This window comes from Panthera uncia (assembly GCF_023721935.1).
Source record: "Panthera uncia isolate 11264 chromosome A1 unlocalized genomic scaffold, Puncia_PCG_1.0 HiC_scaffold_17, whole genome shotgun sequence".
NCBI classification, from domain to species: Eukaryota; Metazoa; Chordata; class Mammalia; order Carnivora; family Felidae; genus Panthera; species Panthera uncia.
Window position 1 is genome coordinate 5359845 of NW_026057577.1, and position 7162 is coordinate 5367006.

The 7162-nt window shown below is 41.6% G+C and overlaps 1 long non-coding RNA gene across 1 annotated transcript; it reads right to left on the reverse strand.

The window, feature by feature from the left end:
• Positions 1 to 655: 655 nt before the first annotated feature.
• LOC125934833 (uncharacterized) lies at positions 656 to 6715 on the reverse strand. Its single transcript, XR_007461538.1, has 3 exons — positions 6529 to 6715; positions 4263 to 4379; positions 656 to 728 (listed from the first exon to the last, which is right to left on the reverse strand). It is a non-coding gene; the product is annotated as an uncharacterized LOC125934833 (long non-coding RNA).
• Between the last annotated feature and the right edge of the window lie 447 nt (positions 6716 to 7162).

Below are 7162 nucleotides of genomic sequence, written 5' to 3' on the forward strand. Positions count from 1 at the left end.
AGAACATGGTTATATTGTTTTACCATACAATCAGTTTTTCTCACAAAATCCCATCCTCCACTCCCAGGAGGAACCCAGAAATCAGGATTCTCTCCAGACCAAAACAGATGAGAAAGCCTCACCCTCATAGTCAGCAAGAGCTGTTCTCAACAAGATTCCAATTCTAGAATATATACTGTGAACAGTTACTGTGGCCTCACCCTGGAATTACAGAAAAGGCAACACTATAAGGTTCACATCATCTTTGCACAGGGTTTACATGTGGATTTTGTTCTCTTGGTGATGTTAGGAGCTAGTCGGGATGAAGATTTTGAGTCAGTGACTTCAAAAAATTATATAAAGTCACCTATGAAAAGGCTCTCAATTTCTGGGTCACTTCTCACAAGTCACTTTAGCGAATACAAAATTTGTGTCCACAGAGGAAGATTATCTCCCAACAAATGCTTATTACCATACAGTTTCCAACTGGTTTTGTCATTATTATTTTTTTTTCTCTTGGGAAATCATATCATTTGGTGAAAGAATCTCAGGAAAAACCCTCAGCAACAGGAAATTATATATATTCTCTCAGATGGACATGCACAGATGCTCATATCTTAATTCCCTTGAAATTGTAGTAAGTAATGGTGCTCCTTCAGATACAGAAAATATACTTACCTCAGGAAGTGTTATGGGTACTTCCTCTGCATTTGTTCTGGGAAACTCTTGCATCAGGCCCTTGGGATGAGCTAGGAGGAAACAGAGCAACCGTCAAGACACTGGTGGGGGCAGCTCAGGAACTAGTCAGAGGTTTTATTGACTGAATATGAGGTGAGTGTGTGCATATAAGTGAATAGTAATTATGGACTGTGCTGCAGCTGGGCATTCTCTAGGGGGACCAAGGATGGCACAGAAGAGGAACAAGATAGAAAAGGGCAACAGGGCTCTTGTCTTTCTAGCAGAGATGATCCTGGTGCAGGTGAGATAGTTTTTTAAAATCGTGGGAACCCTGAAGGGCCTTGTATGTCAAGATTGAGTCTCATAGCCTCTCTTGATTGAAGTTCAGCCAGGTTATCACTGTCTGACTCTTTGAAAATCTGTTCTTCCGCCAGAATCCCCATCGTGTATTTGCTAGGATTTTGTATTCATCATATCTACTTTGAAATTTGTACTTGGCGAAAAGCAACCTTGAATGTGAAGCTGTATTTCATCCTAGGAAAAGAATCCTCTGAGATTTCCTCATTAATCATTTGTCTTAAAGATTATTACATCTACAAGCCTTGAATATACTGACATCCCACCATGTGAAAGGAAACACTATCGATCCCCTAATACACTCCTCCCACTTTTCTTTTGTCTATACAAATTATGTGTGTCCAGTGAGTCAGTGGCTGTCCATCATGGCCCATGCCATCCAACAAATAAGAAGTTCCTTACTTATGGGAGGCCTGGAATGAGCACTGAAAAATCTCTACTATTGCCATGAAGGTGGTTTGAAATAAGAGTGCTAGACATATAGCTTACCACCCAGTTTTACTTTGAGTTGCTGTTTCAGAATGGCCTATGCGTATATGATTACAGTATAGTAATTCTTTCCTTTTATGTTAAGGTTTATTTCTTTTATTTTAGAAAGTGCATGAGAGGGGTAAGAGCAGAGACAACGAGAGAGAACATGCAAGCAGGCTCTGTGCTGTCAGCATAGAGATTGACATGGGGCTCAATCTCCAGAACCATGACAACATAACCTTGGCTGAAATAAAGAGTCAGATGCTGAACTGACTGTGCCACACAAAAAGACCCAGAATTGGAGCCTTTCTAATGCTTACAGAAATGTTACCAAATACACTAAGTTATCTCTCTGTTCCTTTCCTGCTATTGGCCATGTATAAGCAATGCCCCCAGCTATGAGAGATGTGGGCCTGCATTGTCCTCCATGCAGCGTCACACCTTCCAGAATCTCTGGGCTACCAGAAGAATGTGGCCTTTCTACGTGCATGTGAGACCAACGACATGTCCAAATCATCTGCACCTACTTCTGTGCCCTGCTTATGTGACCATTTAGGCCACTGTGTAGGTTTGGTAAGTGGTTGAGCTTTGTAGAGTCTAGCACTTCCAGGTAGCTATACATTGCTAAAATTCCTTTCCTGTGTGACTAATGGTGCGATGGCTGAATGCCAGGCACAGATCAGTAGTCCAGAGCAACTGGGGACTGACTCCTGTGTTCATACCTTGGCTTTCCACGTAATAGGACAAGGGCTTGGGTCATACAGCATACATGGTCATAGTACCTCACTGGGCAATCTCTCTCCATACACCTTAACCATCATTTCCAGGAGGAACCCAGAATCAGGACGCAACCTTCTTTATCCCTTAGTTTTTCCCAAAGACTGATTTTCCTGAATATGTACACTTTTCCTTTGCCCCAGTATTGACCTATAGTTGAGAAAATAAAACACGATGAAGATCACACCATCCTATACACTTTGGCACAGGTCTTTTGTTTGGTGAAGATCAGGAAATAAAAGACTAGGTACAGTGGTTGAGTCGCTGCCCACCCCCAAGTTAAGGAGGACACATGTAAGGATTTTGAGCTTTTTATGGCAGATGTGTCAAGTTCATTCTTATCATCAAATGCAAAATTCTTTTTAGGAGGAACATGTCCTGCTGAGGAAAGTGTTCGCTTGCATAGAGTTTGAAGCGGGGGCTGTCATGTTTTATTGCCCTTTTGTAGCTGCTGTCACTTTGTAATACACTTTTGTTCAGCATTCCCTCAAGCAAGGAAACTGCATATCTCATGGTTAAGGTTGTCAGATTTACCTCTCTGCATTGGATTGAAGAGGTAAGAAAAGAGTAACATTTCTATCTCAGAGAAAGTGAGGTGAGATTACCTCGGAACAAAATGGGACCACTTCCTCTGCCCTGTCTCCAAGAAGGTCTTCAGTTGGCCCCTATCTGGCATCTGGGAGGACACAGAGTACCTGCCAGGACATTGCTTGTGCTGCTCATGAATGACTCAGGGAGTTTTGCTTGAGTGGACACGGAGCCATAGTGCATGAATGTGATTCTTGAATGAGAAAGGCCTGAGATGCTGGTCCAATGTACTTTGTGGATAAAGAAAGAGGAGAGGTGAGAAGGAAGGAAACGAGAAAGAGAGCTTTTGCTTTCAAGCCAAAGAGATCTACTCGGTGTGAAATCACTAGTCTCAAATAGGGAAACAATGCACAATGTGTTTCAGTTACAGAGTCCCCTGACTTGTCCTGCCCACTTGAAAGGAGAGCCACTTTCCCACTAATTCACCTGCTATAGGACCATTTCAACTTCCAGGCCTGCATATATACTGCTACCGAATTTGTCTTCTATTATGTTGCATTATTAGATTTGTATTGGATGAAATACACACCAGTTTGATCCTTCTATGACTGTGCAAGTACACACTGAATGTCATTCTTTACATGAATAACGTCATGGACTCAGGACTAATATCTCATATAGGTGTATGTTTTTCCAGATGTGTCTTCTTTCAAAAAGCGTATTATTTATTCAAGGTCCATCCATTTTGTAGCATATTGTAAAATTTCTGTTTTTTTATGTCTGAATAATTTTCCCTTATCTGCATGGATCATAGTTTATCCTCTCATCACTTGATGGACTTTTCGGTGGTGTCTCTAAGGCTATTGGGAATAGTGCTGTCGTGAACATTTGGTTCACAATTTCTTGTCTGTTACTGTAATGGGTATACTTGCCATTCTGCATTTGTCAATCGCATAGAATCCTAAAGCACATAGAAGGTCTTTCAACATAAACTTCAGACTTGATGTCATAAGAAGTATTGATGTTCTTTCATGAATTGTGACATATGTAATACCCTCATGTAAGATGTTGTCAATTGGGGAAAGTGGAGGGGTGGTATATTGGAACTTGCTGAATCATTTGTTCAAACTTTATGTTAGGGTGAACCTGTTGTCAATCATGACTACTATTTTCAAAAAATCTGGAAACACTGTTTCAGAGGAGATCAATATTGATCTCTGTTCATAAGGTAGCTAATGCGCATACAGTCAGGTCCTAGACACTTGTGTACCATTCAACACAGATCCTGCATTGAAATAGAAATGCTTCTTAATTTCTATAGTAATTATACTATGATTGACTTAAGAAATTTAAATTTGTACCCATGGAATCACAGAAAAACCTGTCTCAACATTTTATACTGTTCTGGTAGTATAGAACAATGAATGAAAAAATTATTCTTAATCAACTTAATGAGTAAATTTCCACGGTACCTTCCTCTGGTACAGGAAGAGGGTGCACCCTGATGTGTTAGCAGAAGCAGTCTCTTTTCTTTATGGATATTGTCGTCTTGAGAGGCACATCTTCTGCTTCATTGCTATAGCAATTTCCTGGGAAATGCAGAGAAATAGAGAGTAAGGTTGGCATCTTGCTTGCGGAAGACCATAGAACAATTCGTCATACTTTATTCATATTCAAACTCCCATTCTCCCTACTCACCAGCTGCCCAACAAATTTCATGCATCAAAAATGGACTTAGAAAGATGTTGAGCTTTGGTTTGCACTGAAAATGGCCCACAGTCAGGATTGGTGGCCCAATCCTGTTATTTAGCAGAGACATTAATATAAATGCAGTAAAGCACAGTCACAACACATGATGGCCAGGGTAGACATCACAATGAGTATCTACACATACCTGAGAGAGGTAGGTGAGGGCTCCATTCCTCCATTTCCTGTTCTCACATGTGAACGTGTTAATATGTTGTGCTCATTTGTGTGCTGTGATGGGGTTAAAAGTGATGTACTAAAAGTGAAACCTCGAGAACAATAAATGTTGGGTGCTTCACAATTGCTCTGTAAGTGTTATGTTACTGCATGTCTGCAGAAGGAGCTAGACACATGATAACACTTGACTTGAGAGAGACTTGGAGGGCAGCACCATGTCAGAGGGTGGAAGCTCACTCTCTTGCCTTCCCATGGGAATTATTCTCTACAACTCAGAGAGTACATGTATTATCTACTCCTGTCAACCCCATGTCAGCACTGTTGGGAGGGCAAGTACAGGCTATCACTCATATCTTACAGTGGTGGACACAGTAACTTAGGAACAGGAAGTGACCTGAATGGAGTGTCCGCCATGATGTGTGATGAATCCTGGACAGCAAGGTACGTAGATCTCTGGGTCACAGATCCCTGGCCACCTGAGACCTGCCCAGGGTCTGTGAGGAAGTGCTCTGGAACTTTGAATCAAGAACTGTCCTCACTTTCAGACATCTTCCTGTCCCAAGGTTTCTTTGGGAGACAGTGGGTTCTGGGCAGGAGGGGTCTGTGCTAGGAGAATAATCTGAATCTTAACCCAGCCTCCTGTCTCTCTGATTCAGTTCCTGACAGAAAATACGGTGCAGTTTTCCCAAATCAAGCCCAATGGAAGATGAGGGAAGTGCACCTTTGGCCATCCTCCCCTATCTTTTCAGAAAGTCAGCTTACTCACCTAGGGCATTCCCAGCAGCCATTTGACCACTCACATGGACCAGTGGTCTGCTTGGCTCCAAAGCTGATTCAAAATTTGGACATTCCAGACCAAATGCCACACTAGGACTCAGACAAGAATTTACTTCCCTTCAACTGGCCAAATCTGGATGAGAAGTTCATGGGAATGAACAGGAAAGTTACCATCTGTTCTGGGGCTTGAGGATTGAATTAATTAAGCCTACAATGCTTAGAGTGTTACTATTGATCTGAGGAAAATCCTCAGGGGCCTGGAATAAGGTCTGGCCTAGAGCAAGCTTGGATGCAGTGGCTGCAGCGAACACCTCCTCGCACCTTCCTTCCTCTCCACATCTAGTCTTTATTCTTAGGTCTCTTTATCCTATCTGGGCACTGTAGGTACATAAGGTAGACTCCTGTCTCTTCTTAGAGGATCTCCTTTTTGTGTACAGCCTGGAGACCCCACCCCAGGTCTCCCTTTGATTGTTATCAGACAGTCCACTACTTAGTTGCCAAATATTCATTCCACAGACCTGATGGCATGTTCCCTTCTCTGTTGCACTCCGGCATCACCCAGACAGCTCATGGTCCCTTCCATATCAACCCATGACAATACCCAAGAAATCCCAGCTTCTTTCCTTCTAAAAATGTCACGATTTAGACTACTCATATTTACATTCATATTTTAACATCTGTGTTGAGAAGAGTTGAGCTCCACTTCCCTTCCCTGTCATGTCTGTTGCTGGGGTGGAATCAAGATTCTCCTGACCCAGTGAGAGCAGTGTCAGTGTGTTCGCTCTGTGTTTACTCAGTAAGACTGTGTACATACTGGGCATTAAGAAACAGCACAGTTTTCAGTATTAAGGAAGATCTTTATGAAATCCAGCTCCGTGGAAAAATCAAAAGTAGAACTTAAGTATTATAGCAAAACAAGATACTACCTTCATAGAAATCAGTTGACAAATTGGGGGTGGAGATGAACACCAATAGAAAAGTTGAGTGAAAAATAGCCTACTTGAAAGAACAGAATTCAGTAAATGAATACGAACATACCTAAAGAACGGCAATTCACATTTCCTATCATGGGGAACTTCTCACCAGTGACCAAACTGCAACAGCTCAGCTCACACAGTGACAGTTGGGAAGGAAGTACAGGTGCATCATCACATCTCCATGGCGATAGGTCATCAGAGAACTTCCAGAGTGAAGGCACCTCTACATTCTGTGGGTCCAGCTTGCTCCTGTCTGGCCTAGTGTGTGTCCTCACGGGAAAGTGGGCCATTTAAGATGGTGTGTTTTCTTTCAAAACCTGATTCCTATCCCACACCATATTTTTCTCTGTTTGTGAAAACAGGGATAACAGAAAAAAAAATGTCTTGCCTTCTTATGGAGTTAACAGTGAAAGTTTCAGTTTGGAGAGGAATTAACGGAACATGTTTAGAATAAAAAGATTCCTTTCTTGAGTAGAAATCCCAGCCCATCCCATTTCTGCTATTCCTCATTAATGTGACACATTTAGATAAAACAATTTGCATTTGTTCTAGAGAGAAAGTGAGCATCAATAGGAATTCAATTTTAAAAAGTCATATTACTCTCTTGGAACATAAGTATCAAGTTATATCTTATCATCATCCTATATTACATACATTTACAGTGTATGCAACAATATCTGTACACTTAGTTAATT